The 25,968-nt window shown below is 43.8% G+C and overlaps 1 long non-coding RNA gene across 1 annotated transcript; it reads left to right on the top strand.

Moving 5' to 3' along the window:
- The first annotated feature begins 17,976 nt into the window (after positions 1-17,976).
- Positions 17,977-21,192, top strand: LOC138835990 (uncharacterized). The gene is made up of 3 exons (XR_011374845.1): positions 17,977-18,054; positions 18,342-18,565; positions 20,664-21,192. It is a non-coding gene; the product is annotated as an uncharacterized lncRNA (long non-coding RNA).
- The last annotated feature ends 4,776 nt before the right edge of the window (positions 21,193-25,968 follow it).

Here is a 25,968-nt window from a genome sequence, read left to right as displayed (position 1 = left end):
TAGTGTGATAGTGTTTGAAAGAGAGTAGGGATGGGAGACCTTGTTTAGGGACTGTAGTTTGCAGGTATGGGAATAAGGATGCATTGCACTCATGTGGATTGAATTACAGGTAGACACAGTGGTATGTTCAGTTTCTGCATGCAGTTTAAAAGCCCAACATGTAGTATTTTGTGATGGCATGGATATAGCATAAAAGCAAATAAAGTCTCCAGGAGAATCCCAAAGTGTGTGAGAATGGAAAGAGTGCTGGGAAGATGACAGTACTGATTGTGAGTTTTTATCTTTGCTGGATTCATCAGGCTTTTTCGATCCATATGTTTGCTTCCAAAGCACTCTGTGCAACCTTCTCCCATAGGTAGCAAAGCTCAATTTGAATTCATGCCTCCAGTGTGGTTATAGATGCTGTGGCCAGTGCCCAAGAGGCCATGTTTGTTCTAGTGGCAAAAAGCAGCAATTGGAGAGGTGAAAAGAAATACAGGTTACTGCTTGCTTTTATTTTTTTTGGACATTTCTTGTCCTCCACTTGTTCCTCAGGAGTACTGATACACAAGCTGTGCCCTCAGAAAGAACCGTTGTGCCACCATATGAAGTGAAATTGTTCAATCTCAATTGGGTTATTTGTCTTTTGTCTGCTTTTTTGTCCGTTACTACATAAACCTAATCATTTATAATTTCCTGGATGCTGGTTGACTCTCCCCTTTCTTTTCTTCTAAACACTGTGCCCTTCATTATAAGTAGTAGACTCCTGTGTTCCCAGTGCCCCCAAACTCATTGCTTGTCCTCCTTTCACAGCTGAGCAATACCAAGTGTCACTGAGTTGTGTTCATGGAGCTTTCTGAAGCTAGGATGCTGAGATTTGGAGCTGGAATGTCCTAGAGGCTCATGGAACCATTTCTCAGTGCTGCCCTGTACTGGTTCAAAGATCTGCTTTTGCAGGTTGCATTAACAAAGATCATTTTGCTACCTTTGCTAAGAATAAGACAAATGAACATCATGTCTTTTACTCTGGAAATGCAGGGAGAGATTCTTACTTTAGTCAATTCCTGTTCCAGTGTGTGTGTGAGGTGGAGAACTCCTTGTGAGCTGCCATCTAATGTCACCAAAATTGAGATTTAAGTAAGTTACATTCAAAAAATAAGTGAAGTCAATGCATGTTTCCCCTTCTATTGTGGATGGTAGATTTAGGTTATAAACGCATCAGTAAATACGTTTGGTGATAAGCATGTATACACAAATGTATTCACAGAAATATGGTGGATTGAAGGGAGATCTCAAATATGTAATTCCTTAGAAAGACAAAGATTTTAGCAAAATGAAACATCAGGAAGCAGATACTGGAAAAAAATGGGTGGGGTCAATAGGAAAAGTGTGAACAAATAGTAAAGAGGGGGGAAATGCAGTCAAGAATCCAATGTATCTGCTACAAAATTAAGAGTGAGGGAAGGGCTAGGTAGGGAAAGGATCGGTTGAAAGCGGTACCATTGATCAAGATATATTGTATTCGTGAACTGCTTTGTTACATGGGAACTCCTTTGTACAACTAAAGAATAAGGACATTCAAAATTATATTTTTAAGAAAATGCTGCTCAAGGGCCTCTCTATGGAATTTTGCCCTAAAAGTTACATTAAGTGCTTCCATTTAAGGTATATAATCTTGAACAATTCTTACTTTTGATCAATTTTATTTTGATCAATTTGAAAGGAATGAGGTCAAGTAATTTCTGCATTACCTTCATTAATCCAGCAACATTTTTGAAGTACTTAACTATGCTTGTAGATTATGCCAATGACCTAAGAAGGGGGTCACAAATGTGAACTGCCCATTTCCTTTTCTCTTAAGAGAGAGGGCATGAACATTTCATCATAGGGCTGGATATGAAACTTGGAAGCCTTTGTAATCTACGTGGTTGTTCTCTGTCACAGTCCCTCTGGTTTGCTGTCATGATGGGAAAGCTCATTGCAGGGACATTAATGAGCCCAACAACCTTCTAGGGAATTTGGTTTACTAAATAAGGTGGAAGGATGCATTTGGTTTACTGGCTACAGTGTATCAGTTGCTTAAAAACTGTATTGGAGTAGAGGAAGAAAATAGAAACCATAATGACATGTCTGAGAACACCAAAGTGTGACTACTTGGTGATGATTCTTTCACATGATCTGGTAGCAACAGTGCTCGGGAAGTCTTCCTAGAGAAGGTAATATCTTAGAAGATTCTCACAGAGAATGATATTGGGGGAAGAATTGTCAGACACAATTCTTAGGATGATTATTAAGAATAAAATAAAATGGTGTAGATAGATTTCGGTGATCTTTACACAATAGGAAACCAAGATTTGGAGACTTCAAACATGCTGTGTAATTATTCTCTGCAACAACAGGTAACATTTTTTTGCATTCAAAAAGCATTACTAATGTGTTCTTATGTATTTTCAATATGGGAAAAGCAACATGCAAGGCATTTTTTTTTGGTTGGTCATTGGGATTGAACTTTGGGCCTTAGGCTCTGCCCTCAGCTCTTCAACTCAAGGAGAGCACTCTACCATGTGAGCCAAAGTGATGATTCCTGTTTTCTAAGTGATTTATTGGAAATAAGAGTCCCCGGACTTTGCTCCTAGGACTGGCTTTAAACCTTGATCCACAGATCTCAGCCTCCTGAATAGCTAGGATTAAAGGCTTGAGCCACCAGTGTCCAGCTCATAGGCACATTTATAAACGCTGATGTACTTGAACTATTGAATCAGGTCAGTTGACTGGGAATGGAAAAGGTTTATAAATTGCCTGCTCTGTGGGAGTTTTTATTTGTGTATATCATTTATCTAAGCCTGTGCTTAGACATCTCCAGACTTAAGTATCTCCAGATACTTATCAGAGACACACTTATCAGAGATGGATAATCTAGCCAGGGCCATCCCCAGATGTTAGTCAGCGATACTTTGAAACTCATTCTCTCAGAGGTGACTTACATCCATCACTCTTCTTTGGGGACAGGTCTCTGCAGAGATACAGTACCTGTGACACTGTGGCCTCATCTGATATCATAGTGCTCCATCATGAAAAGCCTAGAGAAAGACCTCCTTTTCTTTGCCCCATCTTTCTAAATGGAAGTTAAGATTTGTATTGCACAAAGCAAAAGGGCATGCTTTGGAACCACAATGTCTGCTTCTCTGTGCAGTAATGTTTAGAATGTAACATCTCCTCTAGGTGACTTTGTTACTGTTGGATACATTTTAACAACGTGGTCGCATCCTCTTTATGGCCATTGTTTCAATCACTGCAGGGCACTGGTCTGCAGTGGGAGCATAATGCAGCCAGGTTCTGTTGCATGAGAGGAATGAGAAACTTTGCTGGAGAAGACTTGTCTGTTAAGCCATCAGAAACTTGGAACAATCTACTTTTTGCCATTCAGGATTCGTTTCTTCTTAGTCCATAGGAATGGCCATTTGCCACCTTTGGATATCATTTTCTCATTTGGGAAGTTGTGCCCAACTCATTAGTTGTCTATTTTTATTCATAAACCAAAAGAGATAGATTCAAAACCTGGATGTAAATCAGAGTAATTTCCAGACATGACTACTTCCCACTCCTTGTCATGGGGCCTTCTCCATAGACTCCTCACACATGGAGTTGTTTTGGCCAGAGCAAAGGATGAAAGAGAATGAGAGAGAGCAAGAGAGCAAGAGAAATATCACACTGTGAGAGTAACAGCCATTTATATTGCAATCTGAGAAGTGATATCTCTCATCTCATTTCTTCCACGTTTTATTCACTAGAACCAATAACTAGATGTGGCCACATCTGAAAAATGAGAGATTGCAGGCGATTGTCAGGACAGGTATAGTTTTGAAACTGGGACTAAGGGGTCCTGCTCAGTTAATGCTCATAGGTCATGAAATGAAGGGACAATCTACACCTCATCTATGCTCTTGCCGTATCCAGTGCCTGAATGAGTCTGTGCCCAAGATTCATGGTCTCAGAGAGGCACTAGTTGGAACCATCCCAAGACTAAGGGCCACAGAATGGGACAGGAAACAAAAAAGGAAATTCAGAAAAGAGCCTAAGAGACATATAAGACATGAAACAGCCTAATGTGTGTGAACAGCCTAGGGAATCTTGGGAGAACTTTATGGAAAAAGATAATGGGCCAGTATTCTCTCCCACTGGGAATTTGCCAGTCATGATAGCATACTCCTGTAGGACTACCAGACACAATACTGAGGGAGGAAAATTATAAATTTCAGTACATCTTGGGCTACATCACCCAATTCTATCTCAGAAAGGAAGGGAGGAACAGATGAAAGGGAGGAAAAGTGCAACAAGAAAATGAAAAGAGAAAATCAGGAACTAGTAAAGAAAAGGTAGGGGTAAACAGAGGAAAGAAAGGAGGGAGAGAATAAAAAGAACCAACAATAGGGAAAAAGTATATGTTGGGATGGCTTAATAACCCTCATGTATGACCCAACAATGATAAATGTCAGTAACTACTTATGGAGACTTTTTAAAAAAAGAAAGAATAAAGTAGCATGTGACAATATTTGACCAAATGAAATAGCATTATGGAGGAACAGCTCTCTGAGATTCTTCTGTGAGTGAACTTACTAGGTTTTTATGGGGTAAGAGGAGAATGGATTTGGAACTAAGTCTTGCTACGTAGCCCAGGTTGGACTGGAACTCACTATACAGGCCAACCTGTCCTCCATCCCTAAACCTCCTGTCTCTGCCTTCTGCCTTCTGTGTTTGTGAGTATGGCTTTATTACACCAAGCTCATTTTTAATGCTGCTGTTCTTGCCAGTCCTGGGACTGGAACACAGGGCCTGGGCACTATCCCTGAGGTTTTTTGCTTAAGGCTAGCTCTTTCCCACTTTGAGGCACAGGGCCATTTGCAGTTTTCTGGTGATTAATTGTTGAGAAGAAGCTCATGGACTTTGCTGCCTAGGCTGGATTTAAGCAGAGATCCTCAAATCTCATCCTACGGAGTAGCTAGAATTACAGGTGGAAGCCACCAGTGCCTAATGCATTATTAATTCTTTTCCCTTTAAAAGATCTTTGAGATAGCTCAGCAGTGGTGGCGCATGCCTCCAATCCTAGCTACTCAAGAGGCTGAGATTTGAGGATAGCAATTGAAAGAATGTCCAGGCAGGAGTTGGGAAGGTGGCTAAGTGGTAGAGCGCTTACCTTGCATGCATGAGGACCTGGGTTTGATACCTCAGCACCACATAAGCAAAAAGAAAAAAAGCCAGAAGTGGTGCTGTGGCTCAAGTGGTAGAGTGCTAGGCTTGAGCTGAAGAGCTGAGAGACAGTGCCCAGGCCCAGAGTTTAGGCCCCATGACTGGAAAAAACAAAACAAAACAAAAACAAAAAAAAAACAGTGTCCAGGCAGGAAAGTCCATTAGATTCTTCTTCTTCTTTCTTTTTTCTTTTTTTGTTTTTGGGTCCGGTTGTGGGGCCTGAACTCTGGGCCTGGGCGCTGTCCCTCAGTTGTTCAGCTTAAGGCTAGTGCTCTACCACTGAGCCACCTTCCCAGACCATTCCATTAGATTCTTTTGTGTGTGTGTGTGTGTGAACATACTGGACAGAGGGGTTACAATTACATGGGCAAGATAATGAGTATATTTCTTATCAAGCATTGCAGCTTCATCCTTTGTTTACCCTTCACATCCCTTTCCAGCCTCTCCCCGCCCCCCCCACACAATCCATTAGATTCTTATCTCCAATAAACCACCAGAAAACCAGAAGTGGTACTGTGGCTCAAGTGGTAGAGAGCTAACCCTTAGCTGAAGAAGGGGTGGGGTGAAGTGGCCCATTTACTTCAAACCAGCCGTACTCCAGGTGGGCATCATAGGCATGCATGGTCACATACCGACAGGGACTAGGAGGATGGAGATCCACGCAGCTAGGGCATAGAGATTTCTGGGTTTCTTGTGCCAGCGGCAGGTGCAGCACCAGCTGCAGGAGGATGGCAGCAAACACAGCCTGGGTCCTGAGACTGTCGGTGGACACAGTGGATGCAGTGGAACCAAGTAGCCTCAGGCCGGAGCCGGGAGAGGATGCAGGGCAGACAGACTCCAAGCCTCCTGCTTCCTTAAAGGGTGGCCGCTATGGTGGTGTGCTTCCAGACTCATCCAGGACTGTGTGCATGTGTGTGCCCATGAGTGTCCCTCACCAGCATTTGTGCTTATGCCCATTGCACGTTTGTACTGTCACAGTTTGTGACCATGCATGCCCCTTCTTCACACTTCCCGGCTGGGCTTCTATATCTCCTGAGAGGCTGGAGGACCCATGACCGCTGGAATCTAGACCTGAGGTGAGACTTTCCCAGTTGCTACTGGAAAGCATCCAGTGGAGGATGTAGCATGGCACCCTGCTCGGTTGGAGCACTATCTATAAAATAGATTTTGTATTCCGTTTACGAGTGAGCTTTGTTCTTTTTTTTTTTTTTTTTTTTTTTTTGCCAGTCCTGAGGTTGAACTCAGAGCCTGGACACTGTCATTGTTCCTTGCTGTGCTCAAGGCCAGAGCTCTAACACTTGAGCGACTTCTAGTTTTTTGCTGTTTATGTGCTACTGAGGAATCGAACCCAGGGTTTCTTTTTTTTTTAATTTAATTTTATTTTATTTGTGAACATACTGTACAGAGGAGTTACAATTACATGGGCAGGATAATGCGTACATTTCTTACCAAGCATTGCAGCCTCCTCCTTTGTTTACCCTTCACATCCCTTCCCAGCCTCCCCCCTCCCCCCATCCCAATCCTTCTCCTTTCCTGCCTCCGCCCTCCCCCCGCACCAACGTTGTAAAGCTCATTTTGGACATGACAACTTGTACTTCTCATTGTTGCAACAGGTCCACCTGTATCCTTAAACAACTAGTTTTTCCCCATCTCCTTCACAAGTTATACTGACATCAAATATAGTGAAAGCAGGGGTTATCCTGTGGGGGACGGACATACAAAGCAACAAAGAGATAATCTTATAAATGCGTTAGAAACACATGCATGAAAGAAAAAAAACATTAAAATACATATATATGGGTTCATTTTCCTGACATCACATTATCTGACCTTTTCCGCTTGACTCATACTATACTAGATATTACAAATAAGGGAAATCATGGGACCTATGTTTCTTTGGGCCTGGCTTACTTCACTTAATATAATTTTTTCCAAGTTTTTCCATTTCCTAACAAATGGGGCAGTGTCATTCTTTCTGATGGAGGCATAGAATTCCATTGTGTATAAATACCACATTTTCTTGATCCATTCATCTACTGAGGGGCATCTGGGTTGCGAACCCAGGGTTTCATGCATATGCTAGACAGGCATTGTACCACTAAGCGACATTCCCATCCCTTTTGTTAATCCTCCAGCTTCTCAGGAAATTTAGAATCCCAGCCCAGAAGTGTGTGAGAAGGGCATGTGCGTGTGCATAGGGTAAGAGAATGCACATGCACTGCACATAATCATGCACGCTGGTGAGGGACATGCATGCACAGACGCGCACACATGCACACCCACCTGGATGTGAGTGTCACCACAGTGGCCACCCAAAAAAGAAGCGGGAATTCAGGAATCTGCCCTGCATTGTCTCCGGGGTCCACCCTGAGGCTTCTTGAATCCACTGCATCCACCAGCAGTCTCAGGACCCAGGCCATGTTCATTTCTTTCCTTCCCCAACTGGTGCTGCACCTGTTGCTGTGATGTGAATCCTAGGGTATCTTCAGCCTGACTGCATGCATCTCCATCCTCATAGTCGTGTGACTGCGGCATGTGTGTGATGCCCTCCTGGGCTCGGGCTAGTTCAAAGTAAGTGGGCCACTTCACACACGTGTGTATGCACACACGTGCGCACAGGCACAAAGACACACACACACACATACACACACACACACACACACACACACACACACACACACACACTCATAGGACCGGAAGTGCAGGTCAAGGTACTGTAAGTGTGTGTCAAAGGACCTGAAGCTGGGTGAGGGGATTGGGAACGCACTTGCAGAGCTATATAGACATGGACTAAGGTGCCCTAGATCCCCAGGGAGAATGAAGGGTGGGGCTGTCTCAGAGACCTCCTTGCTACCCCCAGTATGGCCCCAGGGTTGGTCAGTTCTGCCAGGATCTCTGGTGGTCATGGAGCTGGAGCCATATTCATTGCCACCTTTCCCGAACTGGCACTGCATCTGCTACACTGATGTCTCTTTGCCTGTGGACCTCCGTCTTCCTGGTCTATATGTGCCTTGTTGCAGTGCCATCAAGAGGACACCCTCATTGCCAGTAAGTGCCCCTCCTCTTGATCCCCCTCCCCACCAGGGACTGGAAGCCATGGTAAGAGGAGGTCTGTTACTCCTGTTGATACAAGAAAAGATGGAGATTTGGAGAAAGGAGTTGACAGTGGGGATGAAGTCCTGCTTTGTATACAATAAATGTCCACTAAGAGATTCACAGTGTACAATGGCATACTGATAATTCAGAGAAGCCTAAGAGTAGAAAAAGGATGTCATTTTCGCTCACATGAGTCTTTAGCACTTCCTGTGAAACTTGCACCAACAACTTCATTTTCTCTATCTTTTCACAGGAGCATAGGACATCTGGTTTTGAGCAGAGTTGACACCAGAATGCCAAGGGACCATTATCATTGCATGGCCACCACCACCTGGATTTTGTCCACAGGGGACTTGTCCCCTTTCCTACTGGTGCTTCAGTTGCATCATCTGCAGAATGCAAGGTCAGAAACATTGAATGTCCCTATGACTTTCTTTGACCAAACTGGTTTATGGGAGCATGTGTTTCTGTCCATCCTTGAGGGGTGGATGCTTTAGATGACATTGCCAACTTACTTTAAATGATAGCTTTGTAATACAACCTACCTTTTATCTATCTTAGTCAATCATAGTTTGCTCTCTCATACCCTGTGAGCATTTTTAAAACATTTTTTGCTCTTGCAAAGCAGGCAGTTAATAATTGGATCAGAAATGTAACTTTAAATCTTGTTTTTCACTTGTAATAAAGGTAATTATTTACAGGGTCATAACTGTATTGTATACGATACTGGGCAATTTTCCACTGTGGGTTGGAAGGAATATTGACACTTAGAAAATGCCATACATGGTCATTTGCTTCAAATCTCTAGGGTTTCATTTCTTTTTAGCAAAATGTTTTAAAAGGTTGAGAAAGCATTCTCTTACTTTTCAAAACAACTGTGGGACCCATGAAAACACAAGCCATGTTTCAGCATGCTAAGTACAATATTAATTGTATTGAAGAAACCAGGGTTCCAAAGGCCTTGGAATCAAGGCCTTCATTTGTTGAGTTGACAGAAGGGGGCTCTAGTGTCAGGATGATCCCCTATCTCTATGATGTGTGAAATCTTCTGCATCCATTCGTGCTTCCTTTCTGTCATACATTTGCTAAAATGTGTTCAAATCCAGGGTTAACCTTCAGGAGAACAGAGAACAAAATCAGTCAGTCAATCTTGGGACCCCAACTCCTGTGACCAGAGAGATACATTTTTCTCATTTTTGTCCTGAGTTGTGGCTCCTGTGGTTGCTTGGGGAAGGGAGCATAAGGAACAGAGAGACTGAGAGGATAACTGGGAGCTATGCCTTGCCCTTCCTGCTCTCTTCTCCCACTCCTTGAGATCTATCAAGAGGCCTACCTTGGAGTCTTTCTGCACCTCCCATGTTTTAGGTTGAGTTGAATTTAGGCATAAGGATATTGCAGAATATTCCACAAATATGCCAATTCCAACCACAGGTCAGATGGTCTTTTCCATTTTGAAGCAGACTTACTTGCTCAGCTTACCTGCTGTTGTTTGACCATCTTCCATAGTGCTGGGGTGACAGCTATATATAGAGGGAGAGCCAGGGCCCAGAGTATGGCTACTGTGTGATTCAGACCCAGATCTCTCACTCACTCATGATGTTTTCTTTTCTTTTTTTTTTTTTTGGGTCCAGTCGTGGGGCCTGAACTCTGGGCCTGGGCTCTGTCCCTCAGCTCTTCAGCTCAAGGCTAGCGCTCTACCACTTGAGCCACAGCACCACTTCCGGCTTTTTTCCTTTTGCTTATGTGGTGCTGAGGAATCGAACCCAGGGCCTCAGGCTTGCAAGGCAAGCGCTTCTACCACTGAGCCAACTTCCCAGCCCACTCATGATGTTTTCTTTCTTGAGGTACATAAAATATGTTTTCAAACCTTATGAACACTGACATGTATGAGTCATCTCCATCACTGACTGTGTCAACATGATCACGGGATACAATCATTATCTGGTCTTCTATGACCACTTAGGAGAATGCTCTGTGTATCAATCTTTGTTTCATTCAACAGCCCACTAAAATTCATGAACTTCAGCACTGGATGAGCTCCATAAAATCAGTCTTGGGGGAAAACTGGATATCTTGAATGCTAAGACTAAGATAAAAATGAGCATCACTGGAAGTGATGCTGTGGCTCAAGTCGTAGAGTACTTCAGCTCGCCTTGAGCTGAAGAGCTGAGAGATATTTCCCAGGCCCAGAGTTCAAGCCCCACCACCGACAAAAATAAGACTATCCAACTACAAATGAGCATCATTCAATTGTCTTTTTCACTAGAAATGCAGGAAGCGATTCTTACCTTGGTCAGTTTCTAGTCCTCTGTGTGTGTGTGTGTGTGTGTGTGTGTGTGTGTGTGTGTGTGTGTGTGTGTGTGTGTGTGTGTGTGTGTGTGTGTGTGTGTGTGTGTGTGTGTGTATGTGTTTGTTGGGGAGGTGGGGAACTCCTGGTGAGCTGTCATTTAATGTCACCAAAAATGAGATTTAAGTTACATTCAAAACATTACATTCAAAAAATATTAAATGAAGTCAATGCCTGTTTCCCCTTCTACGTGGAAGCTAAATTTAGCTTATAAACTCATCAGTAAATATATTTGAGCCTGAATTCCAGGCCTGGGAGCTGTGTCTGAGCATGGCTTTTTTGACATTGTTGTTTTAATTGTTACTTAAAACGAGTACTGTACCACTTGCCACATCTGGCCTTTTGGTGATTAATTGGCCATATGAGGCTTAATGGTCTTTCCTGACTGTGTTCACTTCAAAGTGTGATCTTCAGATCTCAGCCTCTTGAGTAGCTAGGATTATAGGAGTGTGTTACTGGCACCCAGAACAAACTCTTTTTAAAGATGATTCTTATCATGTAATTAGTTGTCTAAAGAAAGATCTCAGGATATTTCCATACATGCATACACTGCATCTCAGTTAAACTCACTCCTCCATCACTTTCTTTTGTTCCATCCTTGAAACAAATGTAGGCAGGCATTGGTGGTTCATACCTGCAACCCTAGATACTCAGAAGGCTGAAATCCAAGGATCTTGATTCAAAGCCAACTGGGACAGAAAATTTTGTGAGACACTTATATCCAATTAATTATCAAGAAGCCAGAAGTGGAGCTGTGGATCAAGGGATAGAACAATATCTTTGAGCAGAATAGCTAAGGAACAGTGCCTGCTGGATCCTGAGTTTCCATATCCCTCTACCACCTCATTCAGTAGCTTTAAATGTGTCTCCTTATACCATTTTCTTACCTAGTCACAATGTATTTTAATCTTATTTATACCCTATCATTCTCCCTCCCTTTTATCCCTATAGTTCCACCTTTAAATCATGTTCTCTAGTCATGTCTGTAAAAATGTTCATATCTAGATATGCATATTTTTCTAAGTCTAAATGGGTGAAAAAAAGTGATACTTGGCTCTTGGAGCTTGGCTAACAAATCAGATACATCCTCCCTCCCCCGCCCCCATCCTCTTTTATAGCTATAAATTTATTTGGGCTTTCAGGGAAACAAAGCACCTAAAGCAGAGCTTCTCAAGAGGCTGAGATCTGAAGATCACAGTTGGAAGTGAACCCAGGTAGGAAAGATCTTTAAGACTATTATTGACAATTGATCACCAAAAGGCCAGAAGTGGAGCTGTTATTCAAGTGGTACAGCAAAATTAAACAAAAACATCATCAAGTAATTGCTTGCTTGCATTCCTCTTCATCGAGTTGTGGACATGAGTGTGGTTGGAGCTGGGTTCCAATTCTAGATTCCACACTTAAATGCCTGACTTGTAATTTTAAGCTGCAGTCTTGTGTGTGTGTGTGTGTGTGTGTGTGTGTGTGTGTGTGTGTGTGTGTGTGTGTGTGTGTTTGAATAATAATAAATAAAACACAATTCTTAGGATGATTCTTAAGAATAAAATGAACTGGTGAAGATAGATTTGGATGATCCTTACATAATAGAAAATCAAGATTTGGAGATTTCAAACATGTGTAATTATTCTCTGCAACAACAGGTATCATTTTTTGCATGCAAAAAACATTACTGATGTGTTCATACAGATTTTCTTTTCTTTTCTTTTCTTTTTTCTGGTGGTTATGGGGCTTGAACTCTGGGCCTGAGCACTGTCCCTCAGCTCTTCAGCTCAAGGCTAGCATTCTACCACTTGAGCTACAGGTCCACTTCTGGTTTTCTGGTGGTTTATTGGAGATGACTTTCATGAACTTTCCTTCCCGGGCTGGCTTTGAAACTCGATCCTCAGATCTCAGCCTCCTGAGTAGCTAGGATAGGTGTGAGCCACCACCGGCTTCTTACAGATTTTCTATATGGGAAAAACAATATGTAAGAATTGATTCATAGGCACTTCTTTTTTTTTCTCAGTCATAGTACTTGAACTCTGGGCCTGGGAGCTGTCCCTCAGCTCTTCAGCTCAAGGCAAGCACTCTACCATTTGAGCAGCCATGACACTTCTAGCTTTCTGAGTGATTTTTGGAGAAAAGTCTGTCACAGCCTTTCCTATCCAGACTGACTTTAAACCACCATCCTCAGCCTACTGAGTAGCTAGGATTACAGACATGAGCTACCAGCACCTGGCACATAGGCACTTTTATATAAACACTGAAATACTTGAAGTGTTGAATCAGGTCAATTGACTTGGAATGGACAAGCTTGACCTATATCCTGCTCTGTGGGAGTTTTTGTTTGTGTGTATCATTTATTTCTATGGTTTAGAAAGCCTGTGCTTATACATCTTCAGACACACTTAGCAGAGATGGTTAATCAAGCCAGAAGCCAGGGGCCATCCCAAGATGCTAGTCAGCACTACTTTGAAACTCACTCATTCTCTCTGAGCTGACTTCCATCCATCACTCTTCTTTGGGGATAGGTTTCTGCAGAGATATAGTACCTGTGACTCTTGGCCTCATCTGGTATCAAACTGCTCTGTCATGAGAAACCTAGCCAAGGACCTTCTTTTTCTTTGCCCATCTTTCTAGATGGAAGTAAAGATTTCTGTCTCACAAAGCCAAAGGGCATGCTATTTGGAACCACAGTATCTGGTCCTACGTGCAGTAAAGAGACTTCAGAATGTAACATCCTTGTTACAGCTGGATGCATTTTACCAAGGTGGTCTCATCCTCTTTCTGGCCATTGTTTAAATCACTGCAGGGCACTCATCTGCAGTGGAAAGATGCAGCAGTCTGGTTCTGTTGCATGATAGGAATGAGAGACTTCGCTGGAGGAGACTGTCTGCCAAGGCATCAAAGACTTGGAAAAAAGTCTACTTTTTGCCATTCTGGACATGGTTTCTGCATAGTCTGTAGGAATGGCCACCTGCCACCTTTGGGTATTATTTTCTCATTGGGGAAGTTGTGCCCAGCTGATTATTATTCAGAAACCAAAAGAGATAGATTCAAAACCTGGACTTAAGTCAGAGTCACTTCCAGGCTTGACTGCATCCCACTCATGTCTTCCAGCTGTCATCTGGAGCTGCAGCTCCTTGTCATGGAGCCTTCTCCGTAGACAGCTCACACATGCATTTGTTTCACCCAGGGCAAAGAGTATAGGAGAAGGAGAGAGAGAAGGAGAGAGCAAGAGAGAGCAAGAGAAAGAGATCCTACTGTGAGAGCAACGGCTATTTATATTGCAATCTGAACAATGATATCTCTCATTTCTGCCATGTTCTATTCACTAGAAATAACTAGACATGGCAATATCAGAAAAATGTGAGATTGCAAGGGATTGTCGAGATTGGTATGGTTTTGATCTGGAACTTCCTTTCATAGTGTGTTCCCTTAAGGGGATCTGCTCAGCTAATAGGCTCATGGGTCCTGAAAGGAAGGGACTATGCACACTTCATCTATGCTCTGTCATATTTATTGCCTGAATGAGCCTGTGCCCAAGATACTTGGTCCCAGGGAGGGTTGGGTATGCCTGGCATTGGTTGGAACCACCCCAAGGCTAAGGGCCACTGAATGGGACAGGAAACAAAAAAGGAAATTCAGAAAAGAGCCTAAGAGACATATAAGACATGAAACAGCCTCATGTCTGTGAAGAGTCTAGGGAATCTAGGGAGAACTTTATGGAAAAAAGATAATGGTCCAGTATTCTCTACCATTTGGAATTTTCCGGTCATGCCAGTGTACTCCTGTATTTCTGTCAGTCAGAACACTGAGGCAGCGAGAACATAAATTCCAGAATAGTTTGCGCTATATCACCCAATTCTATCTCAGGAAGGAAGGAAGGGACAGACAAAAGGGAGGAATTATTACAACAAGCACATGAAGAGAAAAGGAGGAACTAGTAAAGAAAAGGAAGGGTAAATAGAGGAAAGGAAGGGGGGAGAGAATTCAAAGAATCAAGAATAGGGAAAAAGTATATGTTGGGATGTCTAAATAACCCTCATGTATGACCCAACAATGATAACTGTCAGCAACTACTTATGGAGACTTTTTGAAAAAGAAAGAATGAAGTAGTAGGTGACAATATTTGACAAAATGAAATAGGGTTATGGAGGAACAGCTCTCTGAGATTCATCTTTAAGTGAACTTCCTGCATGTTTTAGGGGGAAGAGGGTTTTTTTTAGAACTAAATCTTGCTATGTAGTCCAGGTTGAAGTGTAACTCACTATAAAGGCCAAGATGGCCTCAATCTCTGAACCTCCTGCCTCTACCTTCTGCATTCTGTGTTTGTGAATAAGGCTTTATTACACCCAGCTCCTTTTTAATGCTGCTGTTGTTGCCAGTCCTGGGACTGGAACATAGGGGCTGGGTGCTGTACCTGAGATTTTTTTTTGCTTAAGGCTAGCTCTCATCCACTTTGAGGCATAGGGACACTTGAGGTTATCTTGTCGTTTTCAAGAAGAGTCTCATGGACTTTTCTGCCCAGGCTGGATTCAAACCAAGATCCTCAGGTCTCAGCCTCCTGAGTAGCTAGAATTACAGGTGGGAGCCACCAATGTCTGACAAATCATTAATTATTTTCCCTTAAAAAGAACTCTCAAGTTGCTGGGTAGTGGTGGTTCATGCGTAAAATCCTAGCTAAAGAGGCTTCGATGTGTGGATAGCAGTTGAAAGCCTGCCCAGCTAGGAAAGACCATGATACTGTTATCTCCAATAAACCACCAGAAAACCAGAAGTGGCACTGTGGCTCAAGTGGTAGAGTGTTAGGCTTTAGCTGAAGAACTGAGGGACAGCACCCAGGTCTGTCCAGAGTTCAAGCTCCATGGCCAAAAATAAATGAATAAATAAATGAAATAAAGAATAAAAGACCTCTCAAATGAAATAAACTTCAGGTCCATGGTCCATAAAATAGGAGTCTGCCTCTGAGATAAGACATATTTTGTGTATGGTTTTTATTAGAACAATTATAGATATATTAAAATCTGAGACAATGGTACTAAAATATATAAAAGCAAGATACTTTATTTCTAACCTGTGAGGGATAAATAAAGATTGAAAAAAGTGATTAAGCGAATCAAAAACAGTAAAAAAGAGGTACAAAGCAGCACAGGAACCAATTCAAACTGGAATCAGAAATGAGAATGGCAGATGTGGACAAAACTATGACTTCATCTTGGATGTCTGGTCTCTCTTCTCAAGTGGAAAGACATTTTTGAGTTGAATCGTTACAAAATCTCCATATCTCAGGCTCCCTTGCAATTAGATGTAGACCATGCTATGTGAAAAGGACAGTGTTATAATTTCTGTACAAGGATAGTCTCTGTAATAACCCGTGGTGCCCCGAAAATCAGCGGGGCCCAATAGTGTTGTCCCATGGTCCAGCCTGCTGGAAGGGGAGCGGCATCAAGATTCAAGCCTCACAACTCCACAGACCCGGCCCCTGGATAGAGCAGGGTATTGAGAGACTGATGTCACCACCCCAAGGGGCACTGGAGGGGTGTGCCATGGCTGGGACATGCCACTGAAAGGGGCGGAGCATGCCACCAAAAGGGGGAGGGGCATGCTCCTGGAGACATGCACATAGTGAGCTGCCTATTGGAATTGGACTTGGGCAGCTTGGGGGATGAGCATTAATGTCAGTTTGAAACCTGACAGTGGGACAGGGCTGCAGCCTATCTGGGTGTATATAGGCTGCATGCTCCAAGGCCAGGGAGGACGTTAGGGGGAAAACACATTGGGAGGGAGAAGGGAAGAGTCCAGAGGACAACTGGACTCCTGTGGAGAGGGGAGTCCAGAGGAGACCAGGTGTCCTGAAGAGAGGAGAGAAGGGAAAGACCAGGAGTCCTGAGGCAGGAACAGAGTGTGGAGGAAGGAGAGGAGTGGGAGTGGAGGGAGAGAGATGGCAGGAGGGGAAAGCCTGCTGCAGTAGGGCAGGGCAGGCTTGTGGAGGACAGGGCAAGCCTTGAGAGGCCATTTGGGGCTTCTCGAGTGGCCACTTGGGACCTCCTTGAGAGGTCCTTTGGGGCTTCTCGAGGAGCTATTCAGGGACTTTTTTTTTTTGTAGTCCTGTTGTGGGCCTGAACTCTGGGCCTGGGCACTGTCCCTCAGCTCTTCAGCTCAAGCCTAGTGCTCGACCACTTGAGCCACAGTGCCACTTCCGGCTTTTTTCTTTTTGTGTATGTGGTGCTGAGGAATCGAACCCAGGGCCTCATGCATGCAAGGCAAGCACTCTACCACTGAGCGACCTACCCAGCCCCCCGGCTTTTCTTCTTTTTGCTTATATGGAGCTGCGGAATCGAACCCGGGTCTCAAGTATGCAAGGCAAGCGCTCTACCACTGAGCCACCTTCCCAGCCCTTCAGGGATTTCTTGAGGGGACATTTGGAACATCCTCCGGAGGTTACTCAGGGCCTCCTGGAGGGACCTGTTGGGACCTCCTATGGAGGTCATTCGGGGCCTCCTCTGGAGGCCATTTGGTACCATCCTCTAGAGAGGCCTGTGGACAGTGGAGAGGTCTGCATGTGGGGGAAGAAGGGAAGAAAGGGAAAAGCCTTCCCCTTTGGAGGTTTGGAGCTTTGGAGCTTTGGAGATCTGAGGTTTGTAGGTTTGTGGACCGACTAATTTGTGGTTTGCAGACCAACCAATAAAGGTTGGAGTGTCAGTACTGCCTATTGGAGGTTTGGTGGTTGAGGCTGCTCTTGGTTCTGGGTATCTAACCCAGGACAAGGTAGTCTCAAGACACCTTTCTGGTGTAAATAGTGTAAATAAACTTCTTTTGTTCACTTCTCACTGTGCCTCCATGGATTGTCTCACTCTCTGGGGTTCATCAATACCCCACTGGGTGATGTCCTCACAGGGGTCTTCCTAGGATGCCCAACCCCGAAGATGAAGTCCACTGGCCAATGTCCTCATGGTTCCCACATGGCTGTCATGGTAGCAGTAAGAGCATCCTCCCATGTGCCCAGTGTTGTTGGCAACAGACTTCCTGGCCCAAGTACCTAACTGCCAGAGGGTGTGCACTGGGCTCTCATTGGTTCACTTCCTCACTGATGTCAATGGCCTGACTTGTGATTGGTCCATTTCCCCCTGACATCACAGGGCATTGTGAGGCGTGCCCAGCAGGGTACATATGAGGCAGCTTCTCTCCAGCTTTTTCAGTTACAGCACTGGGAGCTTTTACTTGGTGACCCGCTAACTCAGAGCTACTTGGTTACTTTCATTGGGTGTGTGGGGGGGTGGTGGTTGTGTTGTTTGGGTTTGGGGAATTCATTTACTCATCTGGGGGTTGTGTTTACTTTGTTAGTAGTTTACCTTCCGTTTCTTAAGATTTATTAGTTGTCAACTTCATTGAGATCATCTTAGGTAAATTCTTAAGCTTGATCACTTGCCATCCCAGGGGCAAGATGTTAATGTACAACTTTAGTTCCTCCCCAAAGGAGGAGGAGATCACTGTCATTGGACAGTATAACTTGAAAGAGATCATCGGTTATGGCAGCTGTGGCTATGTGAAACTGGCCCATCACTGCCTCACAGACACCACAGTGGCAGTCAAAGTTCTCCCAAAGAACGATCTAAAAAGCCATGAGATAGAAAATGAAGTAGCCATTTTGAAGAGTGTATATCACCCACACATCATACTATTGTTCCAGGTGATGGAGGATGAAGACTGTGTGTACCTTGTCACTGAGCTGGACACTCGGGGCTATCTCTTGGGGTGGGGCAATAAATCCCCTTGCAGTCACCTATTAGAGTATGAAGCGAAGAGATTGTTCAAGCAGATCACGAGTGATGTTCACTACATTCATGAGAACAGAATTGCACACTGGACCTGAAGGCCGACAACGTCCTGTTGGATACCAATTGCAATGTCAAGGTCAGTGATTTTGGCATTAGCATCAGGGTGACAGGGAAGTTGCTAAAGGGGGGTTTGTGGAGCCTTGCTATTCCTGAAATGTTCCTACAGAACATGTTCAATGGGTACAAGGTGGACATTTGGGAACTTAGGCGTGCTTTTGTATATGATGACAATGGGAAAGTTCCCATTTGAGGGGAATAAAATGATTCAGATACGGAAACAAATCCTAGAGGCCAGGTACACCGGTCCCCTTTACCAACTGCAATGGGACATGATCTCCTTCCTAAACTGCTGACTGTGGGCTTCAATCTGAGGCCTGCTATTGAGGAGATAATGGAGCACTGATGGCTGACTCTAGGTGTGGGTTTTGGCCTGCTTCCTGATGAGCCACTTTCCAGCAAGCTGGACCCCATTATTGTCACAGTCATGGGCAACATGGGGTACACCCTAGCTGGTATTGAAAGGACATTCCAGGACAGAGCATTCAATGAAGCCATGGGCACCTACCTGCTCATCCAAGAAAACTTGAAGGAGAATACCAGAAGTGTGGAATAAAAAACCATGCCTTTGGCTAGTCCACCATGCACACCTCCTGATGACAATCCCACCAGCCCTCTCCACGAAAAAGAGCCACCTTTTCTTCAGGATATAACACCTCCAGCTTGTCCTCAAAATTTCAGTTACCTCTTGAGAGCCCGAAGTGCCAGTCTGCCTGTCCTTCCACTCTATACCCTTCAGAGCTCCAGTTCCAGCTACATTTGGGGCCTAGATTCTTTTAGCTGGTCGGGCACACTAGACATTTTCCACCCAGTGAAGACAGTGGTTGGGAAGGAATTAACTGTTGATTTGTAAGATTTCTCAATTCCTATTCTTTTATTTTTTTTCCTTTTGTTTGTTGTGGGTATGTGTGAGTGTGTGCTGCTACACCTCAGTGCTTTTTTTCTTATGCTCTATTTCCTTTGCCTTCTCTGTTCTCTCTCCACTTTTCTCACCTTCTCCCTGCCCCTGCCCACCATTTTTCTTCCTTTGTTTTCATTCCTCCCATAACTACTCCTATTCTACTTCTCCTGTTCCTCTTCTTGATGTTCTACTACTACCCTCTACCATTCCCTCTCACTCTCTTCCTGCCCTTGAATCTGTCTCTCTCTCCATCCACCTCCCTCACTCCTCCTCTCTCTGTGCACTTCTCCCTTTTTTCCCTCTTTCCCTTTCTCCCACTCTGTCTTCCTCTTTTTTTCTTTCTCAGTTTTCATGGCTATGTCTGGTTCTCTCCTGCTTGAGTTACAGTTCAGGCTTGCATTTCTCTATTTCCTTGAAGATGGAGATTTCCCAGACTTGCTGTAAATGCAGTCTTCAAGGTGTCACCTTGGGAGATAGGTAGGATTACAGACAAGAGCCTACAGCATCAGGGAATGCAATTGGCTTTGTTAATCTGGTGTGGCAAAGGTTAGTTTCTCTATTTTGAAAGGGGATTTGTGTATTTATGTGAGGGACAGCTGTGTAAGAGTCACCTTACAATTGTTTGTGGAACCTGTTGCAACAATGAGAAGTAAAAGTTGTCATGTCCAAAACGAGCTTTACAACGTCGGTGTGGGGGGGGGGAGGGGGGAAGGAGAAGGATTGGGATTGGGGGTTAGGGGGGAGGCTGGGAAGGGATGTGAAGGGTAAACAAAGGAGGAGGCTGCAATGCTTGGTAAGAAATGTACGCATTATCCTGCCCATGTAATTGTAACTCCTCTGTACAGTATGTTCACAAATAAAATTAAATTAAATTAAAAAAATTGTTTGTGGAAGGAAGGGGTGATGGGTTAGTGTAAATGGACAGGGAAGGATGACATGTGCACTGTACAAGTACACTGAGAGGTGTCAGATTCTTAGTGGAGACTCTATGAGTCCCCAGAGAGGCCCCCTCCAGAGCACCCAGCTTGTACATGGTGCTTCTGTTTCCCAGTAAAGACTTTAGGCCTCATGGAAGAATAGCAGAGCCCAATTTTTCTCCTTGGGGAATAAAGAATGCTATCAGAGCCAAGTTTAAATATTTGAAAATTCTGAACATCAAGAGGCAATTTTTGGAATCACAAAGTGTATGAATTAAAATACATTCCCTTCTTTTCAGCTAGAGGTGATCAAGGAACAGGAGACCTGAGGAATCATGGAGATAAACTGGGATCTGTTTAAGGACATAGCCTGGATGGACTTTGGTTGTATATGGACCACACCCGTGGTTGGGTGGCCTGGGATGACTGCTTTCCCACAAGAACAAAATTCAGTAAGATGTGAGCCTTCACACTAGAATATTTGTATTGGTTCACCCAGGGCATTAGAATTGCACACAGAGGCAGTGCTGAGGATTGATATTGCCTTTGGGTGCCAAGTGTGTGATGGGGAGGAGTTGGGCAAACCTGGCCTTTTCTATGTGTACACTGGGTCAGGTGGCTGAACCCGCAGAGTAGACTAATGAGATTAGCAGTAAGAAGAGGGCTGGGGCTCCTGGTAGATCAGTGGTAATGCTCAGGGGTATTTGGGAAGCAATGCTATTCTCAAAGAATGAGATGGGTTTCCTGTGAGAGAAGCAATAAGGGTCCAAATAGGCAAAGGATGCATAACTGGTTTAAGACAGGGTTGATACTGATGCTGAAAGAGACCTGAGGAGGAATGTAAGGAATGCTGAACTCATGGAACAGTGTTCAGTGAATAGGGTGGGTGGGGAAGGAAGTACTATTAATTTCCATGATTTCTCAATGCTTTTTCTTGTCTTTTTGTTTGTTGTGTGTATGCATTTGGGAGTGTGCTGGCTTGAACTTTGTTCTTTTTCTCTTTCTCAGTCTCCTTTTCCCTCTGTGGCTTTTCCTTGGGCCCTCCTCCCTCTAATGTCTTTAATCTCTCCTTTTTTACACCCTCTCCTTTTCTCCTCCCTCTAATCTTTCTCTTCTCCCTATCCCATTTCTTTTCACTCAATCCTTTCTCCTGAATTTGTCTCTTTGTCTCTCTGTCTTTAGGTATGTATGCATGTCCCTCTGTTTTTCTCTCTGTCCATTTTCCTTCTCCCCCTCTTTCCCTTTCTCTCTCTTGAGTGTGAATGTGTTTCTGGCTGATGTTCTACCAGTGGAGTCACTCTTCTAGTCCTGATTTTCTACTGAGTTGGACATGGAGTCTGCTCAAGCTGGCTTTATCTACAGTCTTCTCAGTGTCAGCGTGTGCAGTAGTTAGGATTATACAGGTGAGCCTCCAGCACCTAGAATTTGTGACGGTACAGCACAGGTTGGTTTCTCTGTAATTACAAAAGGAATTTGTATACTTGTATGAGGGACAACTTAGAAATGTTTGGGGGAAGGAAAGGGTGTTGGGTTGGGCTGCTGTGGAAAATGGACAGAGAATTACATTTCCATAATACAAGGGTTTCAGCACTGAGACATGTCAGATTCTTAGGAGAGACCCTTTGAGTCCACAAAGATGCTTCCAGTTGACACCCCCCTTCCCCAGAGCACCATGCTTTGGGCTTGGTGTTTCCTTTTCCCTGGCAGTTCTCAGGGGAAGCCTCTAGGTCTTATGGAAGAAGAGTAGGGCCTGATTATTGTCCTAGGGCACATAGTGTGGAGGAAGCTGTTTCAAATATTGCCACACTATAAACCTCCAGAGCCCATTTTTGAACCAAAAAATGTAGGAAATATAATACTTTTCCTTCCTATCAACTAGAGGTGGAGAAACCTTTGAATGAGCAAGAGACCTAAGAAAGAATGAAAATATAGGAGCATGTGGATGGAGATGAGTACATGCAGACATGAGCAGAACTTCAGTAAGATTAGATATGAACCTCCACCACTGGGATATTTGTTCAGCAGGGCATTAGATTTCTACACAGAGGAAGTACTGAGGGTGATTCTGCCTTTGGGTGACAGGTGTGTGATGAGGAGGAATTGGACACATTGGACCTCTGCTGTATGTTCACTGGAGTCAAGAGGCTGAGCATGTAGGGCAGACTGATGAGATTTGCAGCAGGAGAAGACTGAGGCTCCCAGTGAAACAGGGTATACCTCTGGGTTATTTAGGAAACAGAGCTCTTCCCAGAGAATAAGATAGGATTTTTGTGACAGAAGCACTGAGAGCCAAAAGTATACAAGAAATGGGCACCTTGCTGATAGACAGGGCTGACCCTAATGCTGAAGGAGAGCTGAGAGGAGGAAACTAGGGACACCTGAATTCCACATGGATCATTGTTCAGTGAAGTGGGTGGGTCGGGAGGGAAGAACTGTGAATTTCCATGGTTGCTAAGTTCTTTTTCTTTGTCTCAGGCGTCCTGAAATGAGGGAGTAGACTTCAGTTCATGTCAGTGGGTTTGTCTTGAGGCTAGTTTCTAGTAGTCCCAGAGCAGTAGAGAGGGTGCCTAATCACTGCTGCACTGGGTAGGATTTCAGTATTGGGTTGCATTAAGGAGATGTGGGAGAGGGGCATTGTGGACCCTTGAGGCTGTGGCCAGGGCCTTGTGCCAAGCAGGAGGCAAGTCATTTTATGATTTCATGCCAGTCTTGTCTTAAGGGGCCAGATGAGCTCACTCTCTAAAACTCAGGTCTTACTTTGACTTTTCAATTGACAGTATAATGCATGTGCATGCTAGAACACTCCTAAACCTTTGTGGAACAGATGGAGTGCATTTGGCTCAGCACTTGGAGAGAAGACGAAAAGTTGGCCTAAGGATGAGGATTCCACAGGTTAGCTACAATGTCACACAGACCATTATCTAGGACGGGTTCATGGCTTGCAGAGAGACTTGGAAGAACTCGAGTGAGGAGTTGAGGTGGTATGGAAAGGCTTCCCAGAGGAGGAACAGGTTATTTGGTGTGTGTACACCATCTCCATATGTAAGATTGAGGGGCAGAAACTTCAGGCAAAGGGCTTGGAAACACAGGTGGGGAGACCACGAGGCAAGGGTGACAGGGGCTCTGGAGAGGAGTCATGGGAAAACAGTGGGAAAGAGCTTTGACCATGTATGGCAGTATACTTGTTGAATAAGTGTGTGAGGGAATAGGTAGGCTTTCATTCAATGGACATTTACTGAGTGCCCACAGGATCAGTCACATCATGCTGAAGACTGACAGAATGCTGGGAACAGCATAAAAATACCTCTCTTTGTGAGTTTACACTCAAGCATGGAGAATGAGAATACCCAAACTTTACAAAAATACCACATAGTATATATGAAAATGAAGATTAAGGCAGAAAAATTCAGGATGAGTGTTCGAAATACTCTATGTTTTTGTGTGTTTGCAGATGTGTGTTGTGTACACATGTGCACAAGGTTTTATTTTTAAGTATCAGAGGAGACCTGTTTGGCAAGGGGGTTTTGGGGAAGGATAGGGGATTGAGCAGCTGGGTGTTGGGAAAAGCATTCCAGGCAGTTGGAATAGCAGTGGCCCCCAGCTGGTACAGTACAAATGCCAGTGTGGCTGCAGCAAGGAAGCCTGGGCTCAGTGGAGAGAGACAGGATCAGAGAAGCCTCCTTCACCAAACGAGGCTGTGGGCAGAGGGGTGACCCATCATGCTTCAACAATGTCCTGTAGTTCTCCTGTCTATTCTAAAGCCACATTTCTTCCTATATGAAAGGGTATGTTTGATATTGGTGTTCCTCTGCCTGTATTACTTCATGAAACTGAGTGTCCTCCAGTTCCATCCATAGTGTCTGAGTGTTGGTTTCTTTTTTCTGGTTCCTTTTTGGTGCTTGAATTAGGGCCAGTAAGTGGTCCCTGAGCATTTAGCTCAAGGCTAACACTTTACCTCTTTGAGGCACAGCTCCATTCCTGGTTTTCTGATGGATATTTGAAGTAAGAGTCTCATGGACTTTCCTGCCTGGGCTGGCTTTGACTTCAATCCTCCTATCTCATGTATAGTTAGGATGACAGGCAGCAGCCACCAGAGCCAGGAAAATTTATTGTTTATTTTTTTAGGCTGAATAATGTACTACAATATGTATGTACTGTCTTTTTATTGGTCCAGTGATTGACACTTGAATGATACCCTATATTATTGTGAATGGTGCTATAGTAAAAACAACATGCATGCAGATAAAAAAAGTATTCTATGGCTGGCTGCTGCCAGGTCATTATTAAAATCTATCCTGTGTAGGAAAGTGCATGACCCCAGAAAACTTGGAAGTGGAGCTGTGGCTTAAGGAGTAGAACACTCACCTTGAACATGGACTTCAAGCCCACGTATTGGCCTGTGCTTGCACCCACCCACACTCATAAACAGACAGAGAATAGTATGCTGTGGGTTGTGTTTACAAGGATGATTTTGGGAGGGACAGGGAAGGGGGAATGGGAAGACCAGCTAGGGACAGGGGCAGGGGCCTAGGCTGCAGTGGTGTCATCTAGGCAGAGAGAAATGGTTCTCTTCTGGAAATAGAAGATGACTATCTTAATATTGATGCTTTTTATAAGCAAGTAGTAATCGTACACAGGACATGACACACACTGATCAAACAAACCTCACCTTCCCCCTTTTCATCCCTCCTTCCCAACCTCTGGCCAGCACTAGTCCATGGTCAACATTATTCTCTACATATCTGAGCGATCCTGGGCCATTTGTCTCGATAACTTTACTTAATCTTTGCTTCCATTTGTCACGAAATGATAGCTTTCCAATCACTGTTATGCTTGGAAAATTCTCCTTTGTGTGTGTGTGTGTGTGTGTGTGTGTGTGTGTGTGTGTGTGTATGTGTGTGTGTATGTGTGTGTGAGTATGTATGTGTGTGTGCATGTATATATGTGTGTGAAAGAGAGAGACCATTACCAATTTCTCCATTGATAGACATTTAGACTGAATCTATACCTGAGCTGCTATAAATAATCTAGAAATAGACATATTATAATTGTACTTGAGTTCATGTATTTATTTAGAGACCTTCAAACTGTTTGCCATAATGCTTGTATCAATTTACAATCTGTCTGACAGGAGTTCTCTCTTCATCCTGGCCAGCATGTGTTATCTTTCTATCATTTTGATTTTTAAAAAGTTTTCCAGCATGGCCATAGACACTGGACATTTTTTCATATATTTTTGCCTATTTGCATTTCTTCTTTTTGGAAATTTCTATTCAGATCATTTACCCCTGTCTCTTTTTTTTTTTTTGCCAGTCCTGGGTCTTGAACTTGGCCTTGGCACTGTCTCTGAGCTTCTTTTGCTTGAGGCACTCTAGCACTTGAGCCACAGCTCCATTTCTGGCTTTTCTATGTATGTGGAACTGAGGAAGCAAAAGCAGAGCTTTGTGCATGCTAGGTGAGCACTCTACCACTAACGCACATTCTGAGTCCTGTACAATTACTTATAGAATATAAAAACCTAATTAGGAAAGATTCTATCTTCCTTCAAGAGCCATTAAGAGTTCCATCCTGCATCATAATAGTTAGTAATGACTTATTAAAAAT

The sequence above is a fragment of the Dipodomys merriami genome, unplaced genomic scaffold (genome assembly GCF_024711535.1).
Source record: "Dipodomys merriami isolate MVZ:Mamm:240054 unplaced genomic scaffold, mDipMer1.0.p SCAF_2459, whole genome shotgun sequence".
In the NCBI taxonomy this organism is placed as follows: Eukaryota; Metazoa; Chordata; class Mammalia; order Rodentia; family Heteromyidae; genus Dipodomys; species Dipodomys merriami.
This window is presented reverse-complemented; position numbering and strand designations above follow the sequence as displayed.